Below are 21042 nucleotides of genomic sequence, written 5' to 3' on the forward strand. Positions count from 1 at the left end.
TTTTATCCTTGGGGTTTCTGAGGATATTGGCTATTTTTTGGTTGGTGCAAAAGGCTGTTTTGATATTGTGTTTATGGAGGATTTTGCTAATTTTATCTGTAGTGCCCTTGATATAAGGAAGGAGGGCCATGCCATTGTTTTCTTCTGTGTCTTGGTTTTTGGGGGGTGTTTCTTTTTGGATTAGCTTCGTAACCCTGTTTTGCTGGTATCCATTGGCAATTAACACATTTGAGAGATTCTGTAACTCAGTTGTCAAGTGGTCTTTGTCAGCCAGGCGTTTGGTTCTGGAGATGAGAGTCTTGGCTACGGAGTTTATTTGTGCAGGGTGGTGGTGTGATTGTGCATGTAAGTAGCGGTTGGTGTGTGTTTTTTTCCGGTAGATAGTGTGTCCTAGGGAGCCATCAGGTTTTTTGTAGATTAGGACGTCAAGGAAGGGAAGTTGGTTGTTGGCTTCTATTTCCATAGTGAATTGTATTTTGGGGTGTAGGCTGTTGAGATGTGTGAGGAAGCTATCCAGTTTTTCCTTCCCGTGTGGCCAAATTACAAAGGTGTCGTCAACATATCTGAGCCAAAGTTTGGGTTTGTGTTCTGACTTGTCTAAAGCATTGGTTTCAAAGTGTTCCATGTACAGGTTTGCGATGACCGGTGAGAGGGGTGATCCCATAGGTGCTCCTTCTATCTGTTTGTTGTAGAGGTGAGCCTATGGAGCTGACTATTGGTCTGAGTGGTGTTCCTTCTTTGTGTATCTTGGGGAGGCCGTAGAGTTTGGGGCATCTGGATGATTTTTCTCTGGGGATGATTCTTAGCTGGATTTCTTCACTGATAGGAGAGGCTTTTATTTTGGATTTGGTGGTTTTTTCCAGATAGGTGGTGGGATCTGTTTTTATAGGTTGGTAGGTAGGATCTTGGAGTAGATTTGATAGTTTTGCTTGGTAGTCCGATGTGTTGGAACACCACTCAGACCAATAGTCAGCTCCATAGGCTCACCTCTACAAAATCTCGCTAAATTTCTCGCCAAGCAACTTCAGCCCTATGCAGAATCCATCTCTTCACACGTTCCAAACTCCTTCCAGTTCATAGAAACAATAAAGAAGCAAAACCTACATCCTAATGACCTACTTGTGAGCTTCGATGTTGTATCTCTCTTCACACAAGTGCCCATTAATGAAGCCTTGACAGCCATTCAAAACAAATACAATCCCCCCGAATACATCTTGGACCTGACCAACCACTGCCTAACCAACACGTACTTCATCCACAATGGACAAAGATACAAACAGATAGAAGGAGCACCTATGGGATCACCCCTCTCACCGGTCATCGCAAACCTGTACATGGAACACTTTGAAACCAATGCTTTAGACAAGTCAGAACACAAACCCAAACTTTGGCTCAGATATGTTGACGACACCTTTGTAATTTGGCCACACGGGAAGGAAAAACTGGATAGCTTCCTCACACATCTCAACAGCCTACACCCCAAAATACAATTCACTATGGAAATAGAAGCCAACAACCAACTTCCCTTCCTTGACGTCCTAATCTACAAAAAACCTGATGGCTCCCTAGGACACACTATCTACCGGAAAAAAACACACACCAACCGCTACTTACATGCACAATCACACCACCACCCTGCACAAATAAACTCCGTAGCCAAGACTCTCATCTCCAGAACCAAACGCCTGGCTGACAAAGACCACTTGACAACTGAGTTACAGAATCTCTCAAATGTGTTAATTGCCAATGGATACCAGCAAAACAGGGTTACGAAGCTAATCCAAAAAGAAACACCCCCCAAAAACCAAGACACAGAAGAAAACAATGGCATGGCCCTCCTTCCTTATATCAAGGGCACTACAGATAAAATTAGCAAAATCCTCCATAAACACAATATCAAAACAGCCTTTTGCACCAACCAAAAAATAGCCAATATCCTCAGAAACCCCAAGGATAAAATCCAGTTGGAAAACCAAGGGGTCTATGAAATACCCTGCAAAGTCTGCCCAGCCACGTACATTGGACAAACAAACAGACGAATAAATGCACGTATCGCAGAACACAAGAATGCCGTCAAAAAAGAAGAAAAAACTTCCTCTCTTTTCCAACACATGAAAGAAACAGGACACGAAATTAATTTTGCAGATTCCAAATTGCTCTTTAACATGGAACATCACCACAAGAGAATAATCATGGAAGCCATCGAGATAGAGAAACACCCTCACAACATGAACAAGCGTGACGACACATCCCCCTTGCCAGACATCTGGAAATTAGCCCTCCCCACAAAAACTGACACCAGATCCAGAGGCACACAGAACGCCATCACCAATCAACCACACCAGACCCAAACCCAGACCCTCTCCACAGATAAATTACAGACACCATCCAGTAGCCAAACCATGGTGGCACCTCCGGATGCTGCACCCCCCTGCAATCCCTACACAGATCTGGCTGACACAGGCCACAAAACCACAGCTCGCCCCTATACACGAAGCCAAGCCAGAGCACAACTAAGTGCAGTACAGCCATCTTCTCAGAAAAACTCTTCACAAAGTTCAAGAGGTCAAGACACAAAGACTTTAGCAACTAATCCACACCTAATGACCCACCTAAGTGGTACTCAGGATATCACTCAAGAAATCACTCAAGATATCCCTCAAGTAATTAAGGAACAAAAGAAGAAAAGGCACACTAGCCTGGGAACTTCCTCTCTGCCCAGAACATTGGAGGCTATACACCACACCCCCTCAACAGTATTTATAGGAACTCAAACACTGAGATCCTGCTCTGTTCCAGTAACAAGAAGCCGAAAGCACCAGCCTGAAGATGACGAGTGAGACCTCGTCGAAACGTCGCCTAGACACCCCAACTTTTACACGGGAAGACACCCGAGGACACCAAAACCTGCATATATATATATATATATATATATGCTTTCGTAGATTTTCACGGGTACAGGAATGCAGGTTTTGGTGTATATATATATCCTTTAAAAACAAAAAACAAAGAAAACAAAAACGGCGGAAACAAGAAAGGGAAAAAGAAAAATAACAATAGCAATAACAGTAAGGTGAAATAAGAAAGGAGGACATCCTGTTCTTAAACAAGGCCCTCCATGCCAGCTGAGACCCAGGACCAATCAGTTAGAAGCTAGATGGTCCAAGTTACCCCAAACAAACACCTATATAACTACATAGAGTGGTACCTCTGGTTACAAACTTAATTCCTTCCGGAGGTCCATTCTTAAGCTGAAATCGTTCTAATCCTGAGGCATGCTTTTGCTAATGGGGCTTCCTGCTGCACGCACGCCTACAGCACGCAATTCCCATTCACATCCTGGGGCAAATTCACAACCAGGAACAGCTACTTCCAGGTTAGCGGAGCTCATAACCTGAAGCGTTCGTAACCAGAAGCGTTCGTAACTAGAGGTACCACTGTATAGGCTACTTTCTGTAATCTATCCCCCGCTCTTGAACCCAAATCTAACTCTAACCCACCTCTTCCCCCACCCATCACACTTTATGTCAATGCAACACAATAGGTTTGATAGACACAGTGAGAAACATAGGACAACCCAGACAGGCTGGCAGGGAATCATCCTATAAAGTAGACAAACAGAATGACTAGTTTAAAAGCAATTACACTAAACATGAGGGGTTGGGAAACCACATCAAAAGCAAACGCTTCACCTCGTATGTAAACACCATGAAATCACACATTGCCTTTCTACAAGAAACACACAATCTACCCAAAGGAAGCAAACTCCTGAGCGAACCCCACTTCAGTCAACAATGGGTTGCACCTGGCTCAGGAAAGGCCCACGGAGTAGCTATGATATTCAGTAGAGACCTGAATTTCAAAGCCACAACAGTATGAAAAGACAAGAGGCAGATAAAATTTTGCTAAAGGGATGCTAGATGGCAAAACTAAACTGACCATTGGTTCCATATATGCTCCAAACTCAAAACAACTAGAGTCCATCCAGAAAACACAAAATAAATTCCTCTTCTTCTCCAAAGGGGAAGCAATCTTGGGAAGTGATCTCAGCCTAAACATGAGAGGCACTGTGACGTTAACATATATGAGAGAGTGCTGGAGGGGAAATAGTTAAATAGGTTACACAGATAGGACCCAGGGGGGTGGAGTCTGTGGGACTATAAAACCCGTTCTGGGAGGAGTTCATTGGGAGTTGTTGGTGGGTAGTTGGTTGGTTTTAGTGGGTTGGCTGGTTGGGAAAGGCAGTTGGTAAGAGACAGTTAGGGCAGTGGGGAGGTAGAAGAGATAGAGAGAGGAAAATAAGACTAAGAAAATAAAGAGCAACAACATTTGGAATGCCGTAAAAGTTTGTGTCTGAAATAAAATACACTCTTCTTTATTAATTGAGAACCTGACTGAGACTGAAGTGATTTTACCAGGGAGGACCTGGTTGGTGGCAGCGGATTAGTGGTGTACGGTTCAATAGTCCGTGAGACGACTGGGGGCTCTGTACGAATGCCACAGGCACTTCCCTGAAAGACACCCACCCTACAATCCCATGGGCAACTTTCCTCTGAAGGAAACCCCAAACAATTAGGTACTCTTATAAATCGTTAAAAATGCTACAAAACAAACCATATGGTGTAAAGAAAACCCATGAGACACCAGCCACACATTACAATCCAGGCACCATGGCATATTGTCCAGACTTGACAGCATTCTGCTCCCACAAGGCCTGATCCCCCTGGTTGAATCAATGAACATAGATAACATTAAAATCACAGACCATGCCCCAGTAGAAGCTACTCTTAAAATAGGAGAAGAAACATGAACCACTCCATCATGGTTCTTCAGTCCCATCCTAACCACAAATAAACTAATTAGAGAGAGTCTCACAAAAACTCTCCAAAACTATTTCAAAGAAAATGATGTAGACAATATAACAACCCCCTCCTTTGGGACACCATGAAAGCTGTCACCAGGGGAGCTTGCGTAAAGGAGAAAGCACAGCTTAAAAAACAAACCTCCTCAAAAATTAGCAAAATAGAACAAGACATCATGGCCCTCTCATCACGCTACAAACAAACAGGAGCCAAAAGACTCCTTAAATTTATAGAACAAAAAAGGAAGGAACTCGACTCACTAGAAATCAACAAAACAATGATTAACATCCTATACTCAAAACAGCGCTTCTACGAGTATGGAGGGGAAAACTCCAGACAATTAGCAAACAGGAGTACGAAAAAAACACTCAAAACAAGAATTCACTGCATCACCAAAAAAGACAGCAACATAACATTCTCCTCCAAAGAAATAACATCAGAATTTGCAGAATTTTATTTCAACCTGTATACCTAGAGATGGGGAAGCCTGGGAAAAAACTGGAAACCCCCCGCCCCCCTTTTTTTCCCAAAGGCTTTTAAAAAAACTGGGGAGGGGGAGTTTGAGATAGTTTGAATATTCCAAACTGTTTTTGTTTTTTTAATTTTCCTGGGTTTTTGCCAGGGCTTCCCATCTCTGTATACACCTCACCAAAATGCTGGAGAGGCTGCACCTCCATAGGGCCATACCTGTGGTGGGAATGTCCCAGAATCCAACGCTTCTGGACATCAGTCATACAAGAAATATGCAAATTAACTAAGCAGGTATTAGAAGTCACCCTACTCAACATCTTCCAAGATAACAATGCCCACTCACATTATAAAGAGCTCATAACCCACCTACTCTCAGCAGCAGGAAGCATCATAGCCAGGCGCTGGAGAGACCTGTCAGGAGTAAACATGGACCAATGGTATCAAACAGTATGGGAAACAGCCTTACTAGAAAAGCTAACCAATAAGCTGAAAATGACATAGGACAAATAGAAGAAGACGCCTTCATCACAAACACAGCCCAACAAGACAACAACAAGAACCCACCGACAGCAAATGAATCAATATGGCTAACCTGATCCAAAACTCCACCCTCACACACTCAGACACATAAACAAGTCTCACTACAGCCAATCAAAGGCAACCAACCAAACCCTAGGCCACTTGCAACTTCTCTCATCACCAAGGAAATATAACAAGTGAACAGAAAGAGAACCCACACAAGTGACGCTGACACAAAACCCCACACATATGCTGAGTAGAAGAATAGAAGCATTCACAGCAATGTCATTTTCAAAGGATGGCTATGCTTTGGGTCTCGTACTGCTTCAGTAAGTGCAAATTAGATAGCGTCTCCTTTAAAAGCACACTGAGAATCAAATTTCCTCCTCATCCGCAAGCACTATTAACAGAATTGTGCATATATGTCAGTAGTCAACAGTGTTTATCAGGGCTGTAGCTTTTCCCTTAGGTCATTTGCTCCACTTGGAGATTCCTTGAAGACACACGCAAACCTGACAGCCTCAGCTGTTCTCACACCAGAAATGAAGAGTGAGAAATTTCCCATCTGTGTTCTATCCCTGCTGTTTAAAAATTCAAATAGCAGAGAGGAGAAAACGAACCAAAATATGCTTCTTAGAAATTTCAAATTTGCCATTGACATTTGGAGGTTTCCCTCCAGCTCAGGCATAGGCAAACTCAGCTCTCAAAATGTTTTTGGGACTACAACTCCCATCATCCCTAGTTAACAGGACCAGTGGTCAGGGATGATGGGAACTGTAGTCTCAAAACATCTGGAGGGCCGAGTTTGCCTATGCCTGCTCCTGCTATTCCCTTGTCATACACCAACCTGTCACTAGCCAGAGTTCTTCACTAACTCCATTCCTGTAAACTTCCCATGTTTTTTCCCTTTTGTATACAGTGGTACCTCTAGTTACAAACGCCTCAGGTTACAAACACCTCAGGTTACAAACTCCGCTAACCTGGAAGAGTTACCTTGAGTTGAGAACTTTGCCCCAGGATGAGAACAGAAATCGTGTGCCGGCGGCACAGTGGCAGCAAGAGACCCCATTAGCGAAAGCACGCCTCTAGTTAAGAACAGTTTCAGCTTAAGAACGGACCTCCAGAATGAATTAAGTTTGTAACTAGAGGTATCACTGTATTCTGTTTGCATCACTTTGCCTCCAAAAGGTTCACTTCCTGGTATCTCTAGGTGGGTCTGAAAAAAGCCCCTTGCCTGAAGTCCTAGAGAGCTATTGCCACTTTCTATTGAGAATTCATCCTCATCCTCAAGTCTAAAGCAACCTCCCGAGTCTGGTGTCTTCCAGATGTTTTGGACTACAACTTCCATCAGCCCCAGTCAGCATGGCCAAAGGGCAGGGATGATGGGAGATGTAGTCCAACAAGTTATGGAAGGCATCGGGTTGGGAAAGTCTGCAGTATAGGGACAGTACTGAACTAGACGGATTAACGGCCTGAATGCAACCATACACCTAATGATATGTATTGTATTACACTACCTACTCAGTCCTGAGCTTGTAGCTAAAGAGAATATTGCATTGGGTTAAGGCAAGGTAGGCGCAGGTGGGTTCACTGACTTTAAAACCCAATCAAAAGTTTCACTTTACTTATGTTGTCACCCTAGCACATCACCCATTTCATTACTGCATCTAATTTGGTTGATATCACAACATTATTACATTGATCACTGTTTCAACTTAGCCTAATTTAATTGATAGAATTCTGTGTCCTTGCTATTATAAGAGACAATTAGCTCTCATTAGTTTACATTTCACTCATTTTCTGCTGACTGATTGCACTACATACTGATACTTGCTAATATCAATATGCAATGCAATCAGTCAGAGGGAAATGTTGGTACAGTATCTCTACAAACTATCACACTTATCATTCTGATTGTCTGCAAAGTACCAATATTTGCCTACAATTTAATAGTTTCATAATGCAATATTTGGTATTAATAATCATCATCTGAAGGTCACATCCTTAATCACATTTGCACTGAGCAAAAATTAACTAATGAAGATTACAACGTATTAATAAATTGCAGATGGTACCTCTCTATTTTCCAACATAACCTTCAAATAACAGAAATGGGAGCTGTGATTTGACTTAAAGACTTTTTTGCTTCCCTCTTCCTATTTATTCAGTCTTCATTCTGGGTTCTAAGCGCCTTTTTTTTTTAAAATCCTTTTGTTAAGGTCCTGCAGTAACCATATGGAGAGCTTTAGCAGAGCAAGAACATGCAGCTGATGCTTTGTATTAGAGGTGAAGAGGTGACTTGAATTGTGCTACTGTTAATTTGCCCTTTAAGCAGCTACAGCAGGGAGTCTATAATGGCAAGAAGCCGTGCAAGGAGATTTGCCTATCAGATTATTATGTCAGAAATGCTAAAGATTGAAAGCAATGGAAGGGCAAATAGCTTTTGGTAACCAATTTAACATAATCCACTGAGCATTCAAGGGCACCCATTTGTAAATATGTTGTAAGTTTACTCAGATAAAATGCATTCATACCTACATTTCTCCCCAGTATTTTTATGCTAGTGGAGACAAGATGCTTTTGGTCCTTCATATGTGTGTGTGTGTGTGTGTGTGTGTGTGTGTGTGTCTGTCTGTCTGTCTGTCTGTGTGTCTGTCTGTGTTTAATGATGCTGTTAACTCCTCTGTGCCATACCAGAGACTATTTAAAGAACCGTCATAGCAAAATACATCCCAGTTGTACTGTTTTTAGCAACCCGTCCCACAACGACAAACATATTCCTCTCAACCCTCACAGCTGGTTTCCTGAAAAACCATAGAAGAGAACCATTTAGTATTGGGAACATGAAATAAATAGATGTCGGTTTGAGATTGAAACATGCAGCTTCAAAATAAGCACACACACACACACACCCCGAAAGTACAAATTAGGTTTGTGACAGGACGTTTGAATGCCACAGTTGCTAAAGTAATCTATGTCTGAAGCAGGGCTTCCCTCAACCGGGCTAAGCCTTTAGACAGAAAAACTAATTGCCGCAAACACTAATTTCCTAGTCCCTTTTGTCTCCTATAGTAGGCACCTCTGGATGCAGAAGGTACCCAATTAGCAGAATTCATGGGCCTGATTGTGTATTGTGGGGCAAGTGTGTGAATAGTATAAACAGTGCTGATTACTATTCCACTGTAATGGCTGGAATTTTTTTTTTGATTGCTTAATAAGGCCATCTATTCTACATCAGTCTCTGGCAAAGCTGCTGGGGAAATCAGTTAGGTCACTTTTTCTGGTCATACTAGCAGGAGAAGCCTTGTGATGCTAACAGATGACTAAAGACATAATTACAGGCTATTTAATCACATCTGTTTCCCCACTTAACATTGTTTGCTCAAGTTAGATGTAGTTTTTTTAAAAAAAAAACATCAAAAGGACAATAATGGCAAACAGACTCAAAAAATTACTCTTGCATGGTTAGAACTCTAGGGCTCGTTATAATTACAGAAAACAGAGTTTACAGTGATTTTAAAAGGCATTAATTTATATTAGCATGTTTCTATACACATATTGAGGATTGCTGGTTGTTTGTGGAATGGGGAGAGGAAGAATGCACTCGATTTACACACATGCTTGGGGAAAGCCAAGGGAATTTTTTTTTTTGAAGCAACTTTGCTAAAATAGAGTTTGTGCCTAAATACATTTCGTTCTGAAGCTTAGAATAAGATATCGGTCCATAGAGCTTGCCTGACAGTCGCAAACATTATTCATTTAATTCACAGGCAAAATAGCAGGGGCTAGCCATATATTCTACTGCTGAAATGAGCCACCTACTCCAGCAAGGAGCTGTCCTTACTTCCTGTGCTGAGGGAACAGCACTTCCCATCCGAACTAACTCTCCAGCATGTGAGAACTTTCAACTTGCAGCTCAGGCACAGCAGAGCACATGTTTGTTGGACTTTGCATGATTTGCATGCAAAGGTCCCTGGTGCAATCCCCAGCATCTCCAGCTAACACTTCTCCTATCTGAAACCCTGGATTGCTGCTGCTGCTGCCACCACCAGTCAGTACAGTATTGACCAAATTGGGCTAGGTTGGTCCATGATCCAGCTCGTGTTTGAAGAATGTTTGTACAAAGGTTATCCAGAACTTGTGAGCACCAGCAAAGTCTTGTACCAGTTAGTAAATTATCATAGGGCCTTTCGGACGCATTGAGCAGTATATGAGACCAAATTGTCTAGATCTGTCCTACATGCTTCACAAATGATGCCTTGCAATTAAGCCAGTATCATTCAACTCCTCGGCCTGTTCCATCACTCTCTGGGGCAAGCAGCTAACTCTTGGTCTGTGCAGATGTTTTCTTTTTGTCCATACCTCCACAGAAATTAGATGATAGATGATAGATAGATAGATAGATAGATAGATAGATGATAGATAGATAGATAGATGATAGATAGATAGATGATAGATAGATAGATGATAGATAGATAGATGATAGATGATGATAGATAGATAGATAGATAGATAGATAGATAGATAGATAGATGATAGATAGATGATAGATAGATAGATGATAGATAGATGATAGATAGATAGATGATAGATAGATGATAGATAGATAGATGATAGATAGATGATAGATAGAATAATAGATAGATAGATGATAGATAGATAGATAGATAGATAGATAGATAGATGATAGATAGATAGATGATAGATAGATAGATGATAGATAGATATGGATCATGTCTCTCCTAATGTGCAAATATATCTTATTCCCATGGACTGAAATGCCCATCTCCTTAAATCAAATGCATATAACCTATCAATTATGCTGAAAGATTTGTATTTCCCTTTTCATTTTTGGAACGAAACATTCAGGGCATCTTATATATGTAGTTTAAAAACTCTGAGCAATATAATGGTCATTATATTTAATTTTAAGGATTGGTGCCAGAATTTGCTTCTTCACCACCCCCTCTTCCCTCCCCCCCCCTTTTCCTTTAGTGTTGTGCTTTGAGTTGTGAGCCTGCAAGCAGGGTCTGGTTTCAAGCAATGCTGGGAGCCTTTTTGGATGAAGAGCAGGGTAAAAAAAATATGCTTTCAATGAATAAATGTACAATTAATTTTACAAATCTACTAATGAAATAAACGATAAAAGAAGACATGCACACGCAAATGACACAATGTAAAGGCAACCATATCTACAAAGTTTTGTCTGAAGTTTTTTTGAATGGCTTTGGAGAGTTCTACTCTTGCAAAACATTTGTTGTGAGTGAGTGCCAATAACATTAGCAAAAGGTTTTCAGGTTGTTTGTTTGGGTTTGCTTGTTCTGTTTCCATATCTCAACTGATCCCCCCTCCCCCTCCCCTGCCTAAAAACACATCTTGAGGGGGTTTAAATGGCCCTGCTCAGGTAAAACCTGCACAGGCATTTTGATGGAAATTAAAATGATCCCAATTAGATTCACAAAATTTCTCAGGGGAGTTTCCTCTTTTTATCAGCACTGAGATGAGAAAACCCAATGCAGATTCAGGAACTATGTCTTTCACTGATCCCAATGGGCTTTGGGCCAAAGCCGACATTAGACCCAGGAAGCCTGTGTGGTTTCATTGGTCTTGATTTTCAGTGAAAAGCATCTGTGGGAACCCTGTGACTGGAGGAAAGGGGACAGATGCCATTTGTTGGCTAAAAACACCCCAAAACTGTTTTTCCCTCCTCAAGGTCCACATATATTTACCTCCCCTTTTGCAGAGCCCCCATATATTTCCCTCTGTTGGTTGACAAGCAACGGGTTGATTTCGTAGACAAAGGGCAAAAAGGGAAAAGGGGAGACCTTAGTTTTAAAATGGCTCCATTTCTTCCTCTAGCACACAAAGGTGAAGGGAGCATGCAGGCCTCAGACTCCTCATGTCTGAGTTATGAATTGAAAAACAATGATTTCCCATTATGTCTGAACCATGCCATGAAATGGGAGCTATAATGATCCAGTGGGCAAGGTGTTGATCAAGGACCTGGAAGAGTTTTAATTCTTCATTCAGTCTCTCTTTGATATCTGGACAAAGCTAGCAGGTAGTCTTCCATGAGCCTGACTTTGTCTTTACACTTCCTTCTCTTGAGCATGCATTCGGCAGAAGGGATGGAAAAGATGGCACAGGTTTGGGAAATCTGCAATTTGCAGAGACAAAGTTCCCCACATGCCATTTCCCCTAAGGAACTGCAGTGCGGAAAATGACATATGGCGAACTTTGTATTTGCAAATTGCAGAGTCTGCCTAGAGTCTGATGAATTCCAATTAAAAATAAATCCATTAACTCACTCTGACCCAGTGGCTCTCATTGCACATCTCTTACATTTGTTGCACACACCCGCATGGCATGCTCAGAACATTCCACAACATAGCAGAAACAGGAAATAGCATGCATGTGCAAAATTGCATGAGACACCATGAGCTTTTGAATCACATCCATTTTTTCAGTGGTGCAACAAACTTTCTTGTGTTGGGGGAAGGGAGGCAGAAATCAAGGAAACTTCATCCTGTGGAGCCATTAGTTTTCAGTTTCAGCACCATATGCATTCCTCAAGGGAGCTTTGTGAACAAACTATAATTTCCAGAGTCAGTCAAACTCCTTAAATACAATAAAAGTGTGAAAACAACATGCAAAGAGAAGGGGGGGATCACTTTATGTTTAAACATGTTTTAAAACATCTATCAGGAACACTTGCGCCTGAGGAAGTATAACATAGTTATAGTTTCTAAAACTATAACCCAGGAACAGGGTCATTGAAGACAAGGCTCCTCTGAAGCGAAAGGCTTAAGCAATGCACCTAAGGCAGTTTTACACAATCATTTTTGAACAGAATAACTATATAGGTGGCATCTGTCACCCACACAATCCTAAAAGCAAAGAATGAATTGCTTTCTTTTCTATGTTTAAAAAAAATGGAGGGGGGGAACCCTCCATAAATCCATAAACGGAGCCAAGGAAATATCGAATCCATTAAAGGCATTCTAGTAGAAATTCACAGCACGCCTTCTATTTAGCTGTTGCCAGCTAAATAGCTTTCAAATCATATAGCAGCCAAATTATAGACAAGAAAACTTAAAATATTGATCTTGTTGAAGTTTAGTTTATTTCCCAAGTTTATCTCAAAATGTCTGCGACAGCAGAATAGCACAAGCCTAATATTTTTATTTGGCTCTCCCAGTGTGGGACATAATTTGAGATAGATGCTTCAAAAAAAATTGAGGATAATATTGCTAAAATAATTAAGGTCATCAATAAGAAGTTCTTTAAACACATTAGTAGCAGGAGGCCATCTAGTGAGATAGTGAGACTCTTAGATGAAAAGCAAGTCAAAGGTGGATTCAAGGAAGATAAGGAGATTGAGGAGAAGCTGAATGAATTCTTTGCATCTGTCTTCACAGTGGAAGATAAAGGACAAATCTCAGTGCCTGAACTAACTTTTGAAGGAAGGGAGTCTGGGAAATTTAGGCAGATAGTAGTACTGAGAGATGAAGTTGTAGGCCTATTAGACACAATAGAAACTGAAAAATTGCCAGGTCTGGATGGCATCCACCCAAGAGTTCTCAAAGAATTCAAAGGTGAAATTGCTGATCTGGTAGCAAAGATATGTAACTTGTTCCTCAGATCAACCTCTGTACTTGAATGGAAAGTAGCCAATGTAACACCAATTTTTAAAGAAGAGATCCAGTGGATACTGTGGAAATTAAATGCCAGTTGGCTTAATGTCTGTCCCAGGAAAACTGGTGGAAAGTATTGTTAAAATTAAAATAACCAAGCATATAGAAGAACAAGTCTTACTGAAGCCGAGCCAGCATTGCTTCTGCAAGACAAGTTCTGTCTCCCAAACCTGTTAGAGTTCTTTGTTAGTTTCTGTTTCTCACTGAGCAGCTGCTGGCAGTCACAGGACTCTGTTTACATTCCAGAGACCTTCTAGTCTCACGGGAAAGGAGACGGGATGTGACATTAGTGGTTTCCTGTTTCCTTTGTTCCTTTGTTTCAGTTACTCTCTGCTCTCACAGGGAGAAGATGTATATTTCTTTGCTCTCTGCGTAGCTAGAAAATAAAGCATAGCAATGTAGCCATAAATCTCATCACTTCCACGTGCTGTTTTGATGCTCTGCTGGGACGATGTGCCTGAGGCCTTATCAAAGGATCAGGTCGTCAATTAATCGTCGGGAGGCGATTCCGAAGATGAGCCTTATCAGCTTGGTTGAATAGAGATGCCGACACTTTGAGTGTGACAACAAGCTTAAAGAAGTGATCCAATTGACATAATGTACTGTTCTGGTTGCCTTACCTCAAAAAGGATATTGTAGAGCTGGAAAAGATTCAGAAAAGGGCAACCAAAATGTAAGGGGAAGGAGCAACTCCCCGAACAAGGAAAGGTTGCAGCTTTCAGTTCAGAGAAAAGGCAAGTAAGAGATGAGATGATATAATGATGCATGGCGAGGACTTCCGGGTTAGCACCATCGCCTAATGGCGGATTCCCTCCGAGCTCCGGAGGGAATCAGCTCAGCAGGGGTCGGGTCCTGCCGCGGCGGCGACGCGGGGACCCTAAAAAACCACAGGCGCAGAAGCCTGTGGACTTGGTGACTCGGTGGGCACCATTTGCACCCCCCGACCCACGAAGGAGCCTTTTTAAAGGCTGCGGAACGGGGGACGGGGAGCAGCGTGGTGCTGAGAGTCCTTTGCTCCCCCTGCTGAGTGAAGCCGCATGCCATGGACGGAGAGCGCTGACTTTTTCCTTTGAACATCTGGATTAAAAGCAACAACCCGTGAGTAATACGGAAATTGGACTTAAAAGGGAAATTTTCTTTTTGAATTTGGCACGATCGGGGAAGGTGCAAAAAGGAAGTCCGTCTCCCCGCCTTGTAAGCAACTTAAAGCAAGGACTAGATAACTAAGGTTGAGAGAATATCTTCTTCTTTACTGGATAAAAGTAATTAATTTCACGATTGGACAGTACAAGTAATTTTGCTGGAGGATAAGAGTTGATTTTGAGAGCTGAAGTGTAACCCCCCGGGACCCGGGAGTGATCCGCGAGAGAGCCTGTTGAAAAGATACAGAGGACTTTGACAGCTGTCAAAATTAGCTGTCAAAGTTGGGGAATAAAAAGAAACTTTGTTTCTGGTGCCTTTGCTGGTTGGATTTGTTACAATTTGGATATAAATTGTTGAAAACAAAGAGAAACAAGTTATTTTGACTTTTGGATTGGAACTAGAAGGATAGTAAGTAACCATAATCCCTCTAGAGGGGGTTCTAGGACATTGCAAGAATGGCTGCAAGTGGGAAAATACTCATTGAGCTGAACAGGACTTTTTATCTCCTGGGAAAGCTTCAAGAACAAAGTGATATTTTGGCTACAAGGGTAATCACACTGAATGAAACAGTAAATAATTTTACTGAAACTGGAAGGGACTTGACTCAAGTCTTTGTTGCTGAACAAAAAGTCCCTGTAGCGGAATTAAAAGTCTTTGCAGCTGAGCAGGAAAATAAATTTGATAAATCTGAGAAAGTGGAACAAGAGATACATGATGATCTGGAGGGAAATGAAGGAGGAGCTACAATGCTGCAGAAGGTTAAGGAAGGCCAGAGGCCTGGCAGGAAGGACATAAAGGAAAATAAGAACTGGATGATAAAAATTTGGCTTGAATTGGAAAATGAAGAACGGAGAGATCTCCTTATGTGGAGACCTGAAGACCTATGGATTACAAATTTGATCAAGATGGAAGTTGGAGCTTTGGGGACATTTAGATTCAAAAGGATTAAGAAACAAGACTTGAGCTCCACTTTTAAATATAGAGGTCTGGCTGGAAGAAAAATGGACATTATCGAGACAGAGCTTCTCCGAGATTTGGGGTTTGATATAAAGGACTATCAAAAAAACTGGCAAAGAGGAACTGAGAGAGAATTAAGAGCCTCGGATGTAAGGTCTCTAGGCTGATAGCAGATAGACTGACGGACATTGGGGATTGAAACCGGGAAAGGGGGGGGGGAGTTTGGGAATCCAAAGGGTGTATAACTATATTTTGATTTTTTCTTCTTTTTTATTTAGTTTTGTTATGAGTATAAAAATGGGGAAATCGTGGAAGGGAACAGGGGTCGATCTTAGAAAAAAATTCTAATGTATAAAGACTGAGGTTTATAAGGTAAAATTGGTTATATAAAATGAACTAAATATAATAATGAACTAAATATAATAATGAACTAAATATAATAAGGTCAAAAATTGGGGATAAGAACTTGTTGAACCAAATAAATGGAATTGGAATACAAGAAGGGGAGGTGTGGGGAAGTCTTGGAAATATGTCATTGAAAATAAGGCTTAAATGGTGAATGCTTTTTAATCTTTCTTCTCTTTTTTCTTTGTTCTTTTTCTTTTCTTTTTCTGTATTTTTTGAAAACTTCAATAAATATGTATATATATATATATATATATATATATATATATATATATATATATGCAGGTTTTGGTGTCCTCGGGTGTCTTCCCGTGTAAAAGTTGGGGTGTCTAGGCGACGTTTCGACGAGGTCTCACTCGTCATCTTCAGGCTGGTGCTTTCGGCTTCTTGTTACTGGAACAGAGCAGGATCTCAGTGTTTGAGTTCCTATAAATACTGTTGAGGGGGTGTGGTGTATAGCCTCCAATGTTCTGGGCAGAGAGGAAGTTCCCAGGCTAGTGTGCCTTTTCTTCTTTTGTTCCTTAATTACTTGAGGGATATCCTGAGTGATTTCTTGAGTGATATCCTGAGTACCACTTAGGTGGGTCATTAGGTGTGGATTAGTTGCTAAAGTCTTTGTGTCTTGACCTCTTGAACTTTGTGAAGAGTTTTTCTGAGAAGATGGCTGTACTGCACTTAGTTGTGCTCTGGCTTGGCTTCGTGTATAGGGGCGAGCTGTGGTTTTGTGGCTTGTGTCAGCCAGATCTGTGTAGGGATTGCAGGGGGGTGCAGCATCCCTACACAGATCTGGCTGACACAAGCCACAAAACCACAGCTCGCCCCTATACACGAAGCCAAGCCAGAGCACAACTAAGTGCAGTACAGCCATCTTCTCAGAAAAACTCTTCACAAAGTTCAAGAGGTCAAGACACAAAGACTTTAGCAACTAATCCACACCTAATGACCCACCTAAGTGGTACTCAGGATATCACTCAAGAAATCACTCAGGATATCCCTCAAGTAATTAAGGAACAAAAGAAGAAAAGGCACACTAGCCTGGGAACTTCCTCTCTGCCCAGAACATTGGAGGCTATACACCACACCCCCTCAACAGTATTTATAGGAACTCAAACACTGAGATCCTGCTCTGTTCCAGTAACAAGAAGCCGAAAGCACCAGCCTGAAGATGACGAGTGAGACCTCGTCGAAACGTCGCCTAGACACCCCAACTTTTACACGGGAAGACACCCGAGGACACCAAAACCTGCATTCCTGTACCCGTGAAAATCTACGAAAGCATATATATATATATATATATATATATATATATATATATTGATGCATGGCACGGAGAAAGTGGAAAAAGTTTTCTCCCCCTCCAAGAACTGATGAACATGAAGCCAAATGTTGGGAGATTCAAGACAAAAGAAATGAAGTCCTTCATGCAGCACATAGTTAAAATGTGGAACATGTTTCCACAGGTGGCGGTGATGGCCACCAACTTGGATGACTTTAAAAGAGGATTGGAAAAATTCATGACTACTAGGCTATTTTCTATTTCCATTTTCAGAGGCAGTATGCTGGGAATTGCAGGTGGGCAGAATGCTCTTGTGCTCATGTCCAGCTTTCAGGGTTCCCATAGGCATCTGGTTGTCCACTGTGAGAACAGAATGCTGGGCTAGAAAACAGGAGTAGAAAACAGAGGAGTCCATTAGTAAAGCAGGTTGTTGTTGTTGTTGTTTAGCCGTTTAGTCGTGTCCGACTCTTCGTGACCCCATGGACCAGAGCATGCCAGGCACTTCTGTCTTCCACTGCCTCCTGCAGTTTGGTCAAACTCATGCTGGAAGCTTCAGGAACACTATCCAACCATCTCTTCCTCTGTCGTCCCCTTCTCCTTGTGCCCTCCATCTTTCCCCACATCAGGGTCTTTTCCAGGGAGTCTTCTCTTCTCATGAGGTGGCCAAAGTATTGGAGTCTCAGGTTCACGATCTGTCCTTCCAGTGAGCACTCAGGGCTGATTTCCTTAAGAATGGATAGGTTTGATCTTTTTGCAGTCCGTGGGACTCTCAAGAGTCTCCTCCAGCACCATAATTCAAAAGCATCAATTATGGTGCTGGAGGAGACTCTTGAGAGTCCCATGGAGCAGCAGGTTACCAAGACTCATACAATGCAGTAGAATGTGAAAATCTGACCTAGTTTATTAATTGGTGGCTTTTTTTTTACCAAAGTAGCTCTAAGCAACTTACAATATAAAAAAGGGATACAGGTGGATACAGGATTCAAAGCAGGAATGGGTATAGTATATGGACAAAATAAGGGTCAGGTATTCAGAAAGCAGAGCACCATGAACTCTGAACTTCACGTTCCCGGCAAAGAAAGAAATGAAGCGAGACACAACTTGCACAATCAAAGCCCACATCCACACCATGCTTTCCACCTGTCAGCACCCTTCACGAACTACAGTTCCCATGATTCATTGGGGCAGCCATGACTGTTAAAACGGTGTAATGGTCCTTTAAATGTATGGTGGCGTTGTGTCCAAGGTTCAAATGGATGTGATGCAAACCAGTGAACTGTGCATGGCAATACAGTGGTAGCTCGGGTTAAGTACTTAATTCGTTCTGGAGGTCCGTACTTAACCTGAAACTGTTCTTAACCTGAAGCACCACTTTAGCTAATGGGGCCTGCCGCACCGCCACAGCACAATTTCTGTCCTCATCCTGAAGCAAAATTCTTAACCTGAAACACTATTTCTGGCTTAGCAGAGTCTGTAACCTGAAGCGTATGTAACCTGAAGCGTATGTAACCCGAGGTACCACTGTATAACCAACAGGACAGCAAAGCCATTGCAGCAAGACACTCTAGGAATTTACGGTCTTTGGTTTTGCTCATTTTCTGGTTTGTTTTTAATCCCACCCTTTCACCCTCCTCAGGTGGGTGGATTCTGGGTGGATTCTGCCTCACTCTCCCATCGGCCTCGGCCCAGTATACCTGAAGGAGCGTCTCCACCCCCATCATTATGCCTGGACGCTGAGCTCCAGCGCTGAGCGCCTTCTGGTGGTTCCCTCACGGCAAGAAGCAAAGCTACAGGGAACCAGGCAGAGGGCCATCTCGGTAGTGGTGCCTGCCCTGTGGAACGCCCTCCCATCAGATGTCAAAGAGATAAACAACTACCTGACATTTAGAAGACATCTGAAGGCTTAAGGAAAGGCTTCATCTGAAAACTTCAGGGAAGTTTTTAATGTGTAACATTTTAATGTATTTTAAATCTTTCTTGGAAGTCACCCAGAGTGGCTAGGGAAACCCAGCAAGATGGGCAGGGTATAAATAATAATAATAATTTGTTGTTGTTGTTGTTGTTGTTGTTGTTGTTGTTGTTGTTATCATGGAGACTGCTGCTGCAGGTGAAGCAAAGGGCAGAGACCGAACTTTATCAGAACAAGCCATGCCTTATACTACTCATCATGAGAAAGTTGTGGGGATGAGTAGATGAGGGCAGTAAAAGGAGTGTGCAAGAGTGCAAAATGAGGGAAGGCAAGGCAAGGGGTAAAGTTGATGAGCAAGGTGGCAGGAAGTAAGTTAAGGTTCGGGGTGGTAGAAGAAATTGGGGGGAGTTAGATCTGTTGAGTTGAGTTTATTTACATTTCTCATATTTCTTAAGAACTGTTAACCTATACAGTGGTACTTCAGTTGTCTAATGTAATCCATTCCGGAAAACTGTTCGACTTCTGAAACATTTGACAACCGAGGTGCAAATGTCTGCAAAATCTGCAAAGTCAGTGGAGAAAAGAGGGGGGGAACACAATGGAAGCCATTCGACTTCCGAAGCCCATTCGAAAACAGAAGCAATTACTTCTGGGTTTTCAGCATTCGAAAACCGAAATGTTCAGCCTTTGAGATAATCAAAAGCTGAGGTACCGCTGTACCTGCATCTGGGGGTGGAGGAAGGATTGATTATTATTATTTGGCTGCACAAAAATCCAATTTTACCTGATATGCGTACTTCTGCAAGGAATCGCCCCTAATTTGGTGTGGTTTTGTATGTTGTTTTCACCACTGTGCACATTTCCTGAGTGTGCACTTTCCCTGAGTACACACATTTTTGGGTTCCGCCATTGTTCCTGGAGAACTGCATCACAAACCCAGAGAAGTTCAGAGGGATAGCTGCCTTTTGGTTCACACCTTGGCTTAGGAAGTGTGAATTAGGAAGGTTTGTCTTAAAATGCAAATCAAAAAAATTTGTCCCATGTCCCTAGCAGAGAAAGAGTCCTGGATGGGGGAAGGCTGGAGTTCCCATCCCCCAATATCACTGATCTTATTCATGGAATTTCACAAGTGATTGTTCTGGTTCCTATAAATGAAGCTGGCATGTTTTCGCAAAAGGAATGTTTTTTTAAAAAAAAATTTCTAATTAAATCCATTTCCCCGACAGTAGACTTTTACAGCTCTGGTTTGTCTGTTTCCCTTTGTGTAGCCGCTAGTCATTCCACTGTTGTTGTTTTTTATATGCCCTCCACTCTGCTTTCAATCTTCTTCATATTTCTATAAGTTAAAGAGAAAACAGAGCTGATTATTGAGACAGTAACATATATTTGTGTTCTTAAGCGGGCAGCAGTGGAGCCAGAAGATAATAGACACCTCATTTATTCAGGCTTTCAATAAACATATTTAATTCCCAGTGACAGCTGTCTTTGCCACATTAGCATTGCAAATCATCTCCGTTTTGTAATGGCCTTCTATTGAGCATGATTCAATTATGTGTGATCCATAGCAAAGCAGCATAAGGCCTCACTATCTATAGCTAGATTTCTGTAAGCGGCTGCTCTTTACACTGCTTGCATTTAAGCTCGCTGTTTACAACAGTGCTTTCCTTGAACTAGGCTGAACTCTCTGCACTTCCCAGCTAAATAAAGTAAAATTAATATAATTTGTAAAGCAAGTATATGTGTAGACATTGCATGCCTGACATTCTTTGCATACGCATTCAAGGAGAAAACACTTGTTAAGCCAAT

The 21042-nt window shown here is 41.9% G+C and overlaps 1 long non-coding RNA gene across 1 annotated transcript in view; it reads left to right on the plus strand.

Annotated features, from left to right (window-relative positions):
- The window catches only part of LOC309373000, a 60652-nt gene extending 52511 nt beyond the window's left edge, over positions 1 to 8141 (plus strand). The window contains exon 5 of the long non-coding RNA XR_014169754.1: positions 8072 to 8141. This is a non-coding gene — a long non-coding RNA (uncharacterized lncRNA). The remainder of the gene's footprint in view (positions 1 to 8071) is intronic.
- Positions 8142 to 21042: the final 12901 nt, after the last annotated feature.

The sequence above is a fragment of the Podarcis melisellensis genome (genome assembly GCF_964234715.1).
Source record: "Podarcis melisellensis genome assembly, chromosome: 1".
In the NCBI taxonomy this organism is placed as follows: domain Eukaryota; kingdom Metazoa; phylum Chordata; class Lepidosauria; order Squamata; family Lacertidae; genus Podarcis; species Podarcis melisellensis.